Below are 16,189 nucleotides of genomic sequence, written 5' to 3' on the forward strand. Positions count from 1 at the left end.
AGCATGACACCACTCCTTTACTTAAAAACAGTCAGTTCCCAAAAGCTTAGTCCATGCATAGGCAAACTCGGCCCTCCAGATGTTTTGGGACTACAATTCCCATCATCCCTAGCTAACAGGAACAGTGGTTAGGGATGATGGGAATTGTAGTCTCAAAACATCTGGAGGGCCAAGTTTGCCTATGCCTGGCTTCGTCATTCTCAGAGGGCCAGCCCTACTGTTGGACAGAGGAAGGAAGCTGCTGCAAGCTGCTGATTCACCCAGCAGTGTCACAAAAGACCCAGCATTGTCACGAAAGAGTTCTTTATTTTATTTATTTATTTTTACTGCCAGGGAGGGGAAGAGTCTTTCTGCCTCAGGTGCAAAAATAGCTTGACCACTTTAGCTACTATAACCTTGAGTGGGGTGGGCAGGCTAAATGGTCATTTGCTGCTCCACTTCAGGCAGCAAAACGTAGTTCTTGAGGGTAGTTCTACACTTCCTATATTTGCCTTTATGGAAACGACTCGCTTGGTAAATCCTGTTTGCTGAAGACACTTTCTCTTTCTGCGCACGCAGAAGGCAAAAGGCAAAGCTGGCATCAAAACGAATGGGTCAGCCAGGCAGGTAAGATTCAATATGAGTTGCTTGTCTTTAGGATCTAAACGAGCTTTGCTTACAAGGGCTCACCCTCTATTTCCCCACGGCTGTCTCTGAATCCTTCCAAGGATTAGCATTAGGAGTGAAGCCAGGCAAACAGGGAAGGATGCAAATGGCTTAGCTGGGATTTCTCAAGCACAGCTCAGTGTCACTCAAAAGTGCCTTTAACCATCTCTGTTACAGGACTGAGATTTCCTGATCATATAGTGCGAGTGAGATTTATTTCTCTTTGAAACAATCTCTCACTTTACTGTGGATGTATCATTATAGATCTGGATAAAACTATTGATGAAAGGAACAACAACTTGCAGGGACAGCATGACTACAGTCTGGAGTCAGATAAGCATGGTGACCGTTCTCAGTTGAAGCAGCTGGTGACAGCACAATCATCCTAGTCTTGCTATGGTAATTGACTCCTCCTAACGTGACTACTCTTCTGAATTGTCATTGTGCTTATCTTGAATACAATTAGGCTTGATAAAGACTCACTGAAATAAATGGACATAAGTTATTTTATTTATTTATTAAATTTCTATACTGTCCTTCACCTGAAGATCACAGTGTGGTTTATGATTTCAACCCCCCCCCCAACCAATACATAACACAGTACAAACAAAACAATACTTAAAAGCCTACCCTAGAGATCCACCAGGAAACAGAATTAAATAAAACTTTGGTTTTTATGCTCATGGGATTGTAATGGACAAGGAGCATATCAGCAGATGTGATGGGTGTGTAATTATGTTTGCAAGTTCTTGGAAGCAGGTTGTAATGGAGATTGACATTATTGTTGGCAAACTGATGACCTTTGATGCTAAGCATCTTATACATTTTTGATGGTGCCAATGTTGACCTTACTTCTCAACAATTATTTCTATATCTGTTGGTTGCTGCTCATCTAGTGATCTCTCAAGTGTGGAAAAAGTTCACATATTTATTTATTTATTCTTGCAATCTGCAATTCAGACTAAGTTTAGCAAAGTTAACTTCCATTGAAATCAATGGGACTTCATTTAGTCTTGACTAACTTGCCCCATTGATTTCAGTGAAACCTTAGCTTAGCTTGGATCCAACCCCATGTTTCAAAATCCCTGCACTGTTTGACATCCCTACCAAAGTTGAATAATATGAACACACCCCTTTCCCAAAATCTGACTATTGTTTGGTAGTATTAGATGAAGCCTTGCAGCGGGATAATGGACAGCCTACTGAGAGTTTGTGTTATGCTTCCTTTACATTAGGGTTGATTGATAAAGTTGCATAAGAACTCCAGATATGCTGCCAATTGTTTTATTGCTGCTTTAAATTTGGCTAAAGGCGTGGGAGAAAGATGCTTTGCATGACAAGCCATTAATCTAAACCATCACTCACCATGCAGAAACTCTGATTCTTTTTACACCAGCCTGTTGCAAACTCTCCCAAAATTAGTCACAATCAATGACCATGGGTGGGTAATAGACATGTCATCAATCAATGATTCTCCCAGGGGTAGACTATTGATGAAACTTAGTACTGTGTACTGTGCACCAGGTAGAGTTCTCACTTCACTGATTTACCAAGGAAGTAAAACAATCGTGATGAATGAAGCAGTGGGGAGGACATTAGTGGCATTTGTCTATATGAACCCTATGGGTTCTTGGAAGGCCTGAAAGAAACTGTGAGACTGATACCGCCAGTAAGATAGCAAACACATAACAAAGACTTGAATATATTATTCCCAGGTGCATTTGATAGTAGAAAGCAAGTGTGTGTGATGTGTACATATGTATGGATGTGTGTGTGTGTCAGAGTGTGTGTTGATCTGGCCCTTGGAATCATGGCCATGCAGGAATATGGCCCTCAAGCTGACAAGGCTCCCCATCTCTGTTTGTGATTGTGGTAATGTAGGGCCCTAACCACAATGCGTCTGTGGAAGGCAGCAAAAGCATTTTAACATTTGTGGGTGTCCCCACCCTTAGCCACTAAGTTGTTTTTCCTAACCTATAAAAACCAAGGGCAGACCAATGTTTCTGGCAATGCATTTCCGTTCCTTTGTGTGTGAAAAAGCCTGCCTTGGCTTTGGGAGGTAATAAATAAACAAATTGATACTTTGTCCCCTAAGCCTCCTCAAATATTTCCTTGGGAAGAAAATTACTTCCATCTGTTCAGAGTAGGTTGTTCTAGTGAAAGATAGACCCATTTGCATGAAAATAAGTGTCCTTGTTGTTGTGGCTAACCCTACTGAGAATCTTCTCTAATGCCACAGTTGAAGCAAAGTTCACAAGCGATTCTCTGCAATGGCAGGGTTATGATTATCTCCGTAGAATTACCTATTTATTTATGAGCTTGGGTTATTTCATCTTAAGTAAATATACTTGACAGTTGCTGTTGTTTGTTTGGATTATAAAAAATCCATTTCTGCTGGTAAGGTGGATTCTGAGTTAATCCTGGAAGCCCTCAGAAGTTAATATTCTTAGTGTATTCCTTTCTTCACCAACTGCGCTCCCGGTCTTCTTGACACAGAGCTCACCCAGACATTTATAATGAAAGATGTGCTTGACTGTCACAATCCTGTGCAAGCACAGAAAAATCGCAGAATGTGGCACTGGATGCAGAATGGAACTCTGGGGACATGGCAACATTCCTATAGAAATAGTCACAATCACCCTTTATCCCACTGGTAGCAATAATGAATTCTTCGTGTCACACCTAGAGAACTCCGCTCCACTTGTCGGTGTTATTCTCGAAATATCATCACATTCTTCTCTGTGCATCATCACAGCATATGCTAGAGAGTCGGCTTTGTTTTTAGTTAAGTCCCCCCCCCCCCGCTTTTTAATCCAATCCTCCACCGCAGATTTCTGTGTTTCAAAATAGAGAAGAAATGCAGGTGTTAGAATCAGCATAGTTTATTAAACGTAAATGTTATGTGTGATTCATCTGTATAAACAAAGCTTGCAAGGAAAAATGTGGAAGGCTCCTGTGGGTGTTTTCATTTGTGAGATGCTAAGCTCTGAAGTTGTTCATTGTTTTCTACCTAGAAAAAGAAAAACGTAGTCTTTTACTTTAGGGCCAGGATAGGGACTCTCCAGATGTTTTTGAACTTCCAGCCGGCATGTTCAGTAGTCAAGAATGAAAGGAGATTGAGTCTGCCAGACCACTGATTCTCCACTCCGTGTGTGTGTGTATGTGTGTGTGTTTTAATTAGTAAAGGCTGGGGTCAGTACTTTAGCCAGCTTGGTTGTACATCTTGGCTAATCATATTACAAAATTCAGGATGCAAACTTTATAGTTTTCTTCCAAATTTATTTTGCTTTTTCTAGAATTTACTATTTTACTGCTTGAATGCTTCAGAAAACAGCTTACCACCTCAAGCACTTGTAATTACTCTCTGTATTTTATCCGCTTCTCTTCTGTTACTTTCATATTCTTATCCATCACAAGCTAGGTTCTGGGGAGTAAGGAAACAACTCACACTTGCAGAGACACCAACTGTGAAGTTGTATATATATCAGGGCTAGCCAATAGGGTTTCCTCCAGATGTTGTTGAATTACAACCCCACCACCACCATCCGTGGCCATTGGCCATGCTGGCGGGGGCTGCTAGGACTACCATGAGGCTACCAGAGAGGACTACCATGAGCTGTAAATCCTACTGGGTTTATTAGGGCTAACTTCCTGATAAGTCTGCATACGACTGCAGCCTAAAGCAGATGATAGGATCATTAAGGGCAGTCTCTCTGAAGATAAGAAGATCATTAATCTCCAGAAATGAAATGCTTGGCCATTTGACCATACATTGCAGTGGGACGGGAACACTAATGCTTTTTTTTTTTTAATGGACACCACAAATGTCTGGACAATATATTTTTCTATATTGTTGCATGCCACCCCAGTCTCTGAGCATTGTGAGATTCCATGGGTTCCAGGCGCTTACCATGTTTCCTTCAGCATGAGACACAATGGAGGCTGTGGTGTCTTTAGGATACATAGTTTATTTACATATACAGTCGTACCTTGGAAGTCAAACAGCTTAGTTCTCGAATGTTTTGGCTCCCAAATGCCGCAAACCCGGAAGTGACTGTTCTGGTTTGCGAACTATCTTTGGAAGCCGAATGTCTGACGGGGCTTCCGTGGCTTCCGAATGGCTACAGGAGCTTCCTGCAGCCAATCAGAAGCCATGCTTTGGTTTCCGAATATTTTGGAAGTTCCGTTCGACTTCCAGAATGGATTCCATTCGACTTCCAAGGTACAACTGTATACACAACCCGATCCTATGATGGAGAGGCTCACAATGCACCCCAGTGTTGTTGTTGTTGTTTGGGGGGGAATGGTGTCTTGTGAAAGATTGTGAAATGTGATGAGGACACCCAGTGGTCTGATTAGTTGGGATCCTTCATGTGACCAGGACAGTAGGTATGGCCCTCACACTCTCAGTCAGCTTTGTTGTCCCTCAGTAAAGTTTTTACACAGCCCAATCTGCTATGCAGTGCTGTGATATCATCGCTTCCTCTGTGTTCCCTGATTGCCTGGGATCACATCAGGAAAGCAACCTAACTAGAGGTGGGGTTGCCATATTCTGAAGAGCAAAAAAAGAAGACACATTTGCTGACTTCTACTTTTAACTATAGATCTCTATGACAACTCTCATTTTACATACCCATGAAAGAGAGGGTGTGTCCTGGAAAAAGAGGACATATGGCAACCCTATAAGGAGGACAAACAAACAGCCAAAAACAAACAAACAAGCAGATCTCACCACCATTAGGGAAGGAATTTTAGGTGAACATTTTAACTCCTCAGCAGCATATTTTCAACTCAAAAGGGGGGAATATTCTACGCAGCCCCTAATTTCAAATGCTTCTGTAATGAAATGGAAAACTACAAAGTACTCAGATATCCATTAAGCTCCCAACACAATTCTTCAGTTGCTAATTAAAATAATAAGAAGACACAGCCATGGAGCTGAAACGCATTAGCAGAGATCTTTAAAAATTAGCTAGAGCTTGAAACAGAAAATCCCTTCTGTGCCTGCTTGTAAAAGACTGGCTGATAAATGTTTACAAGGAATCAACATGGGATGGACACCTTTGTTGCCATTGTTCATGCCACCATCATGTACAATGATGCTGGAATCCAGGTTTTTCCAGGTTTGTAAATTACGCTGGGCCCCAGCAGATGAGTATGAGCTTCACAATGGGACTCCAAAGTCATATCTTATGTGGCAAATATAATTAAGGGTGCATAAACACAGTGCAATTGGTCCTGGAATGAAGTATTGAGAACACGAATCACAGAACAAATATGCACAGGTGCTGATTGCCAAGAAAAGAGAATTGGGAGGAGGCAATGAAATCAAATCCTGTCTAGTGCTGAAGAGAGTTTCTGAAGCTTTATTAACGAAAGCACACCATTGAGCTCACCTAATATGCACTAAATCAAAGGAGATTATAATAAGCAGCACTGCTGTATAAAGGCACCGGTTCTAGGTCACCTAGAAAAACTCTCGCTTCGCAACACCTTGGAAATAATATACCGTATTTTTCGCTCTATAAGATGCACCAGACCACAAGGTGCACCTAGTTTTTGGAGGAGGAAAACAAGAAAAAAAATATTCTGAATCTCAGAAGCCAGAACAGCAAGAGGGATCGCTGCGCAGTGAAAGCAGCAATCCCTCTTGCTGTTCTGGTTCCTGTGATAGCTGCGCAGCCTGCATTCACTCCATAAGACGCACACACATTTCCCCTTACTTTTTAGGAGGGAAAAAGTGAGTCTTATAGAGAGCAAAAAATACGGTAGTTCACAGTTTGGCACAAGCAGGCACCTGAAACACTTGCGAATGTTGAACAAAGTGTGTAAGTGTTTTTTTTATTATTATATCTTAATTGCCCCAAGACTGCATGGTTAATAAAGTTGAAGGGCTCTCCCCTCAATCAGTATTGATGAAACACCTCAAAACCAACAGTCCCTGTAGGCTCAATAACAGACAGGGGAAACGCATTCCATTCAGTAAGCTCTACTTCAAAGAGAAGCCTGCACTGCAGGAGAAGAAGAGGGTGGAATCACTGCAAATAAAGATACCTCAGTTCTGCATGTTGCGTGTGAGAGAAGTGTGCAACTGGAGGTTCCCAACAGGGGACAGCAGGCGGTCATGCAACTGTGAAAAGCACACACCAGTGGTTGACAAACCACTGGACAAGGGAGATCAGCAGTGTGGAGACCCCAGAATCAGGAGGCAGGAACTGTGGGTAGGCGGGCATAGGGGTTGTGTTTTACTATTTTATCCAGGGTGCCCCGAAGCCTTCTGTTAACAGAGTCCAGTGGTTGGCCTTGTCCCCATTGCGCCATCCCACCTCAGAATGGGCGAAATCCCATGGGAGAGGCCAGGGGCGCCGACTTATAAAAAATATGGGGGGGGCCATACCGGGGTCCATACTGGCGGCAGGATGGCAGTGGTGCTTTTGCATGCAAGAACCGGCCTGCCCTCCCCAGGCTTCGCGCCGGGAGGCGGCCACCCCCTCCTATCAACGTCACCTTAGCCGAACCCAGAAAAAAGCCCCGCTCCGGCGCCGGGAACTCCTGTCCCCTCCATTCTCCCCTCACCCCGGTCCCTCGCCGGCGACGAATACGCCGTTCCTCGGCCCCGCGGCTCCATTCCTTTCTAAAGTCCCGTCGCTGGGGGTCTTCCTCTGACTGACCGACCTGCCCCCCCTTCTCAGGAGCTCCCGGTCACTTTGGGAGGCGCGCGCCGGAGTCCCCTGCGCGGTTTTTGGCAAGGTGCCTAATAATTTTCTTAAATTATTGGGGGGAAGAGCCCCCCCCAAACAAATTTTTGAGGGGGCTCGGGCCCCCTCAGGCCCCATGGAGTCGGCGCCTATGGGAGAGGCACCATTGGCCTTCCCCTTTGACATCAGGGGCTGGCAGGATGCTGAGGAATGTGTAATGGGGAAAGGGGGGGCTGGAGTCGGACTCAGAGAAAGGGGGGCAGTGGTTTGTAGGGGCCTGTACCAGCCAAGAAGCAAGAGTTGGAGGCCGGGGAAGGTCAGAGCTAGAGGGTGGAGCAGAGGATAGGTTGGAAGAAGAGGAGGAAGAGGCAGGTTGGGCAAGTGAAGGGCCAGGTGCATCCCCTACCTTCTGCATCACTGTATCCCAGATCTAGGAGTGAACTGAAAAGAGGAAGTTTCCACACAGATGCAGTTTCTAGTTGCCTGTGGCGATCACACACAGGGTCCCTGGACGTTTGACGGTCTATTGACCCTGTGCCACCACTGTGATTGCTTTTTCCACTGCCACTACCCCGTATTTCACGGGGACACATGGAGTCCAGTCAGTTGTTAACATAAACAAATAATTAAGTTTATTTTTAAATGCAGGAACAAGCTTATGGTTTCAGTTAATTTTTCTCTTGTCAGTTTCTTATTCTTAGTTCACAACAACTTCAAACTGATTATTCCCAACTATCTATCTGACTCCACCTAACAATTCCTCTCACTCTCTCACAATACAAATCTACCAACCCACTGCCTATTCCTCCCTCTTACTTCTCCAACTTCCAAACCTCAACTCTCAACTCCCAAACCTCAACTGACTTTCAAAACCTCACACTCTAACTTTTTCTCCCCCCTTGCATTCTCACTGGCCAATCACATCTCACCTATTTTAACCCTTTCCTTATGACCCATCCTTGGGGACGCGGGGGGTGCTGTGGGTAAAACCTCAGTGCCTAGGACCTGCAGATCGTATGGTCGGCAGTTTGAAGCACCGCGGCGGGGTGAGCTCCCGTCATTCGGTCCCAGCTCCTGCCCACCTAGCAGTTCGAAAGCACCCCTAAGTGCAAGTAGATAAATAGGTACCACTTTATAGTGGGAAGGTAACAGCATTTCCGTGCGCTGCGCTGGTGCTGGCTCGCCGGAGCAGCTTCGTCACGCTGGCCACGTGACCCGGAAGTGTCTCCGGACAGCGCTGGCTCCCGGCCTCTTAAGCGAGATGAGCACGCAACCCCAGAGTCGGTCACGACTGGCCCATACGGGCAGGGGTACCTTTACCTTTATGACCCATCCTAGGAGGCAAACGCCACACTGCCCATTGAGTAAACTGGTGGGGGTGGGAATGGTCCCCTGTGGCTGCAACTGCTCCATAGAGCGTGGACCTGGGAATAGCTGCCTAGCTGTCAGATTGATGCATGTAGATACCCAGAGCTGTAGAAGCGGCTGTGTTGTTTTTGACAGTAAACACTTAACTATCTGCTGTGCGCATTCCTTTGACTGAGAAGCACCCTTGACAGTTGGGCTCAGATCACACATCTCTCTTATTGCAAAGGAGCCACTCTGCCATCCAGGTATCCTAGGAGAGGGATGGGGGGGGGCGTCGCTGTGGAGCATTTCCCATGAATAAATCAGGCTTCACATTAGAGGGGCCGTATGAAGTGGAGATGCATCAGAATTGGCAACCACACCACCAGTGTGGTGTAGTGGTTAAGAGCGGTAGTCACGTAATCTGGGGAACCGGGTTCGTGTCTCCGCTCCTCCACATGCAGCTGCTGGGTGACCTTGGGCCAGTCACACTTCTTTGAAGTCTCTCGGCCCCACTCACCTCACAGAGTGTTTGTTGTGGGGGAGGAAGGGAAAGGAAATTGTTAGCCGCTTTGAGACTCCTTAAAGGGAGTGAAAGGCGGGATATCAAATCCAAACTCTTCTTCTTCTTCTTCTTCTTCTTCTTCTTCATTCCATGCCATGATTATTATTTTTTTGCTCTTTTAAGAACATTTTTTGTTTATTTATTTCACAAAAGTTTATACACCACCCAAAGCAGTTTACAAAAAAAAAACCCCTCAATAAACTACCAGTAAAAAAAAAAGTTTTAAAAAACTATTCAAAACAATAAAAAATAATTAAAATCAAAAAAAAGCTAAAAACTGGGGCAGTTCAGCCAGTAGAGCATGAGACTCTATCTCAGGGTCATGGGTTCAAGCCCCACATTGGACAGAAGATTACAGGGGGCTGGACTAGATGACCCCCATGCTCCCTTCCAATTCTACAGTTGTATGATTCTACATTGCATGTATGAAAACATACGGTAAAATTCTGCATGTTTGGAAAATGCCTTTAGCTGGCCGCAAAAGAGTAAAGTGAAGGAGCCTGCCTGACGTCAGTAGGCAGTGGGTTCCAGTTGGTGCAGCCACACTAAAATATCAGTTTCTTATGAATCCAGAACGAGTCTTCTGTGTCACCTGCAACCGTGCCAACCTGCAAGGCAATCTTGCAGGTCAACTGGTCCCAAGCTGTTAAGGGCTTTATATACTGATTCTAAAGGGATGCGGGTGGTGCTGTGGGTTAAACCACAGAGCCTAGGACTTGCGAATCAGAAGGTCGGTGGTTCAAATCCCCGTGACGGCATGAGCTCCCATTGCTTGGTCCCTGCTCCTGCCAACCTAGCAGTTCGAGAGCATGTCAAAGTGCAAGTAGATAAATAGGTACCGCTCTGGCGGGAAGGTAAACGGCGTTTCCGTGTGCTGCTCTGGTTACCAGAAGCAGCTTAGTCCTGCTGGCCACATGACCAGGAAGCTGTACGCCGGCTCCCTCAGCCAATAAAGCGAGATGAGCGCTGCAACCCCAGAGTCGGCCACGACTGGACCTAATGGTCAGGGGTCCCTTTACCTTTATACTAATTGTAACACCTTGAGCTTGGCATGGTAGCATAGTAAACTGCCCCATGTCTAGTCAGATCATTGGTCCATTTAACTCAGTACTCTCTGCACGAACTGGCAGTAGCTCTCTGGGGTTTAAAAGAGGTGTCTTTCGCATCCCTAACTGGAGACGCCAGGAATTGAGCTTCCACTGTGTTGCTGAGCCAAAACCCTTTCCCCAGTTGCACACTCCCTCATTAAGGGACTTTCCTCCTCCTCTCAACCCCAGCGATATGTTCAGAAAGCAGACAAGTCTATTTGCGGGCTCATTCCCTAAGTATTCCCCATTCTTACTTTCTGGGTTCTAATTGCGTTTCAGATTGTGTGTATACATCACTAATATTCTGTATCTTCATTTTCTGGCCTGTGTAGTAATTGAGCGTTCAGTCATTGTTCTGCCCTCTTTTCTGTCAACACTTATTAAAATGAAGCAATTAGCTATTGTCTTAAATGGAGTTTAGAGGTACGGCTCATTAGTTTTAGGCTCATTACAATTAACTGGGATGATAAATGTAAAATCCCTTTATTGCGGGCCCCTGTGCAGGAAAGTTGCAAGGCTTGATTATCTTGCGTAAATGTTAATTCAGCACAGAGTGCACTGGAAGTATCATTTTCGGCTGGGCCTGCTTGCTTTATGGGGTTGGGGGAATGGTTCTGTGACACAAATGCTATTAAAAGTACTAAATCTCAGGTCCTCCTTGCCAGGGCTAATGTGCACATGGCAACCAAACTTCCATGCTCTGTACTTGGGGACTGGGGAGAAATTCAGTCTAGTTTTAATTTTATTGTGAACCTCCTCACTTCCTGAAACGAGGCATGGGCCAAAAACACAGCTATCCTTCGAAACATGAACTTTCTTGGCTTTTGCAATGCACCTCTCTGGCCAAAAAAAATATGTGAGTGCAAATATGTATATAAGGGGAAAGGGAGCATTTTAAAAGATTATATTTGTGCGGTGGGGGGCACAGAAAAAAAGCATTGCATTAGGGTACAGTTGCCATATTTCAAAAAGTGAAAATCCGGAAACAAATTCCGGTATGCCTGGAAGATCCTAGACGTATGGCAGCCCAACAATAGGGGGAATTGCTTTCAAAAATCTCTATGCTAGGAGATATGACCACTAAAATCCTGTTGAAAATTTGTGAGGACTTTTAAAAAATAAAACAAAATTACAAACTAGTGAGGAAATGTGGTCGATGGAATTAAGACTGGAGAAATGAGAAACTGAGACAAACACGACGGGCACATTTGTCCATTCCTAACTGCTAAGACTTATGAGTGTTCTGGCAGCATTCAGTCTTTTTCATCTCCCACTTTATTCTTTTCTCTAAGTACTCTGCGTTCTATTTTCTGTTATTTTATGTTTTAAAAAACTGAATTATTTTGTAGTGGTGTTTTTTTTGCAGTGTTCTTGCATAATATTGCAGGTCATTCGTTTGTAGGATTAAACTGGTTCCTAGGTATACCAATGTGAAATGTCTACCTTGATCTCCTGAGATATTTGGAGCAGATTAGCAAGGCTTTTTGTCTCGATATTTTAAGTACTTACTACCCATTTTTGGAGTCTTCATTGAAAGCCTTTTTGGCTGAAGGGTCAGGATATAAATCCTGAAAGGAGAGAGAGAGAGAGAGAGAGAGAGAGAGAGAGAGAGAGAGAGAGAGAGAGCTGTTCTCACAGTGGCCAACCAGATGCCTTTAGAAAATCTGAAAGTGAATTAGTAATACCAGGCTGCTTTCCCCCCCTTTTCTAAACCAGACTGCTGTTCAAATGTGGTTTCAGATCTTGGTTAGCAAAGTGACATTAAGCCACAGTTCCCCATTTCAGATATAAGGTGGAAACTTGGCTTTAAAAGTCCAGGACAGGAGTGCCAAAGCTGGCGAACAAGCGGAGGATGGGGTAGAAAGTACAGTGGTACCTCAGGTTAAGTACTTAATTCGTTCCGGAGGTCCGTTCTTAACCTGAAACTGTTCTTAACCTAAAGCACCACTTTAGCTAATGGGGCCTCCTGCTGCCGCCGCGCCGCCGGAGCAAGATTTCTGTTCTCATGCTGAAGCAAAGTTCTTAACCTGAAGCACTATTTCTGGGTTTGCGGAGTCTGTAACCTGAAGCGTATGTAACCCAAGGTACCACTGTATAGGTCCAGAGCTCAGACATTATGTCTGAAACAGAAGGAAGCAGGTAACTGACGGTATGTAAAGGATGCATATATTGATTTGCATAATTTATAGGGCTGCAACTCGATTAACTGAATATTCATGTGAGTTTTAGCTGGTGAATCTAGCACACCGTTCCCATCCATTTGCATACAGATAAAAAACAGTATTCCTGAAATGAAAACGCATAGGAACCTAGGAAGCTGACGTATACTGAGTCAGATGACTGGTCCATCTACCTTAGTATTGTCTACACTGACCGGCAGAAGCTCTTCGGAACTTTCAGGCAAGGATCTTTCCCAGACTTGCCTAGAGATGCCTTGGGGCCCCTCAAAATTTTCAAGGAGGGGCCCCACAGCAACGTGTACACGCTGTGCGTTCACACCACCCAACATGCTCACTTTGCTCACAAACGCTGCACAAGCCACAGTGTGCACACAACACGCAAGCACGCCTTGTGGCGTGTGCACATGATGTGAGCAAGTCGCATGGCGCAAGCCCCCTCAATCATGGGGGCATGCTGGTTTGCTTGTGTGTGTCATAGCTGTCAACTTACAGATTTGAAAATAAGGGACCAGCAGCCTCGAAAATAAGGGATCAGCAGCCAAAATAAGGGATCAACAATTACTTTGATAAAATACATATTTTGTTGCATGCAAATGTTTTTAGATACCTATTAGGTCCATAAATTACCATATAGCATATATTCAACAAAAAAAACCAGCAACAATTTGTTGTTGACAAAGGACAACTGGACATAGAAAGGGCCCCATTACCTTCAGTAGCTTATTTAAGGGACATCATCAATAAGGGACAGCAGCGGGACATGGTGCTGGGATAAGGGACTGTCCCGCCAAATAAGGGACGCTTGACAGCCATGGTTTGTGTGTGTGTGTGTGTGTGTGTGTGTGTGTGTGTGTGTGTACACACACTCCAATTTAATAGTCTTTATACTTATACTTAAAGTACTCTATCCCAATGCAACAAAATAGGCCTCTTAACTTGATTTTCTGAAAGAACTAAGCAGTGCTGAAGATGTGAATGAGATTTGCATATTTCCACGTTAACGTTTCTGGCTGCAATCTTGCCTACATTAAGGCTTCCTAAATCCCAGCAAAGTCTCCGAGATTTAAGCAGTCAAACTGTGCTCTGGGTTACAACCAATTCCTCATTTCTATAGCACTGGTACAGTGCAATTCCGCTGCAGCTCCATAACAATCTCTGTGTGGTGCATTAAACCAGGAACGACAGTCACAAGGCCACCCACAAAGTTTAATTGCTGAGCATGGATTAGAGCCTAAGGCTGCAATCCTAAACACACTGATGGGAAAGTCAGACCCATTTGCATCCCTTATACCAGCTCAGACTCTCGGTCCTTTTGCCCAGTATTGTCTATCTTGGCTGGCGTCAGCAACTACCCAGAGGCTCCATTAGCGAATAGTCTTTCCCAGCACCTGCTCCCTGCCTCTTTTAACTAAAGATGCCAGGGCTTAAATTTCTGCAGGCGAAGGATGTGCTCTACTACTGAGTGTTGGCTGCTTCCCCTAACATGGGGTCCTTTCCCCCTAGTGCCTGGATTTGTCTGGAAATTGAATCCAGGACTTCTCCTGGATGTAGTGTAGTGGTTAAGAGTGGTGGACTCGTAATCTGGTGAACCGGGTTCGCTTCCCCGCTCCTCCACATGCAGCTGCTGGGTGACCTCGGGCTACTCACACTTCTCTGAAGTCTCTCAGCCCCACTCACCTCACAGAGTGTTTGTTGTGGGGGAGGAAGGGAAAGGAGATTGTTAGCCGCTTCGAGACTCCTTAAGGGGAGTGAAAGGCAGGATATCAAGTCCAAACTCTTCTCTTCTCTTCTTCACATCCATAGTGAGTAGCATGCCCCTAAATCAGCCTTTCTCAACCTGTGGGTCCACAGATGTTGTTGAACTACAACTCCCATCACCCCTAGCTAGCAAGGCCAGAGCTCAGGAATGATGGGAGTTGTAGTCCAACAACATCTGGGGACCCATAGGTCTGCCCTAGATGAACAAATGGGATTTACTTCTGAGTAGTAGGGTGGCCATGTGTCCTACTTTGCAGAGGACAGCCCTCTGTTTGAAGCCCTCCTCTCACGAGCAGGAGTCTGGCAATTGGCCATCAGTATGGTGAGAAAGAGATGACAGCTATTATTTCCAGTGCTATTTTTCTAGGAAAGAAGATGGTGGAACTCACTATGAACACCTCCCTTGTTCTCTTATAATGGCACCACCTGAGAGGTTCCAGAACAGCTGGTGACTCCCAGCTGACAAAAAGCCCTGGTTATTTCTAAAGTACCATGTGCAAATTTCTTGCAAATTGGTGACATCTTTTGTCTGCTTTTCTTTTGGTGGTAATAATCCTTTGTGTGTGTGGGGGGGGAGGCAATACAAAACCAGCCACCTTACTGAGTAGACAAGTATTTGATAGTTGCAATTCTTCAGCCAATGAAAACCAACATCCTTTATGTTCCATGTGATTTGCAGAAGATTCTGATCATGCTTTTCCGGATGTAATATTTGAGCTGTATTGAATAGACTCCACTTCAGAGCAGATATTAGCCATTTGAGCTGGTCAGATATCCCCCCCAAAGACAACTCTGTACAAATATTTACCTTTCAAAAGGTAAATTGCGTTGAGCACAATTGCTTTTCCTGGCTGCTGCATTGCTGGCACTTTTTCAAATGAGTGTTCCCACCCAAACAGGACTCACATAGTGAATGGGGTATTAATTGCAATGCTATGGAGAGTTCACTTGCACCACTCAACGTGTCACTGAGAGGAAGTGATGGAAATTGAAAGCAGGTGTAAGTGAGGGCAAAGTGATTGAAGCAGTGCAGAAAGTTCAAAAAACAGTAGAGAATAGCCACAATTCCTGCTAATGATGAATACTGGCTCTGCCAGAATTTGACCTTCCGTACCTAGTGAAAAGGCAGATTTAGACATATTTAGAGCATCAAAGCATCGTTGCGCTGTTTCAATTATGCATTAGCCTCGACTTTCTACAGGGTCCATTCAAGCACTCAGTACTGAAGTGGGCAGCCTGATAGCTTTGAATTGCTATGCGCTTTTGTGAGCTCCTAAGAGCTTGTCCCACAGGTATGTATGCACAACAGTCTTCTAACAACATGTCTGTTTAATGCAGGCCTATGCCTGGGTTTGTTGCATCATTATCAGATAATGCTGTTTCTTGAGATGTGTATTGTCCATTTCAGTATTCTGTGGCAAGACTAATGGAATGTAGCCCTGATGATGGGGGGTGTCCCCCCACACTGGAAAGGAACTGAAACATGGTGGACATTTTAGAAAAACACATAACTGAAAGGCCCTTTTTATAGCCATAAGTACCAGAGGTACTGAAAAATGATCTTGGTTGCTGGGATCCAACTGCTGCATCCTCACTGGAAACAAGATCCTTGAGTCGTTTAAGCCCAGTAGTAGAAGCTGAGCCTTTGGTCATTCCCAAAAGCAAAGGCATCATCTATTGCTTCATCATCTCCACAGCTGCCCTGGCTCCCACTTCTTCTAATGATAATAATTTGTTATTGGGTTTTGTATATTCCTTATCCTTCTGATTTCCCAAGCTCTTCTAGCTCAAGCCAGTCCCAATGCTGATCATTTATGCTGAGCAAGTACGGACATCTCAGCCCCGATTCCTCTGATCCTGTCCACCATAAAAAAATTAATGAGTGCCCCATTCCTCCCCTTATATAAA

General features: G+C 44.7%; 1 long non-coding RNA gene across 1 annotated transcript in view; it reads left to right on the forward strand.

Annotated features, from left to right (window-relative positions):
• Positions 1-395: 395 nt before the first annotated feature.
• LOC310689573 overlaps positions 396-16,189 on the forward strand; it is a 34,567-nt gene continuing 18,773 nt past the window's right edge. Inside the window, exon 1 of the long non-coding RNA XR_014517514.1 lies at positions 396-606. This is a non-coding gene — a long non-coding RNA (uncharacterized lncRNA). The remainder of the gene's footprint in view (positions 607-16,189) is intronic.

The sequence above is a fragment of the Podarcis liolepis genome (genome assembly GCF_965112155.1).
Source record: "Podarcis liolepis genome assembly, chromosome: 12".
In the NCBI taxonomy this organism is placed as follows: domain Eukaryota; kingdom Metazoa; phylum Chordata; class Lepidosauria; order Squamata; family Lacertidae; genus Podarcis; species Podarcis liolepis.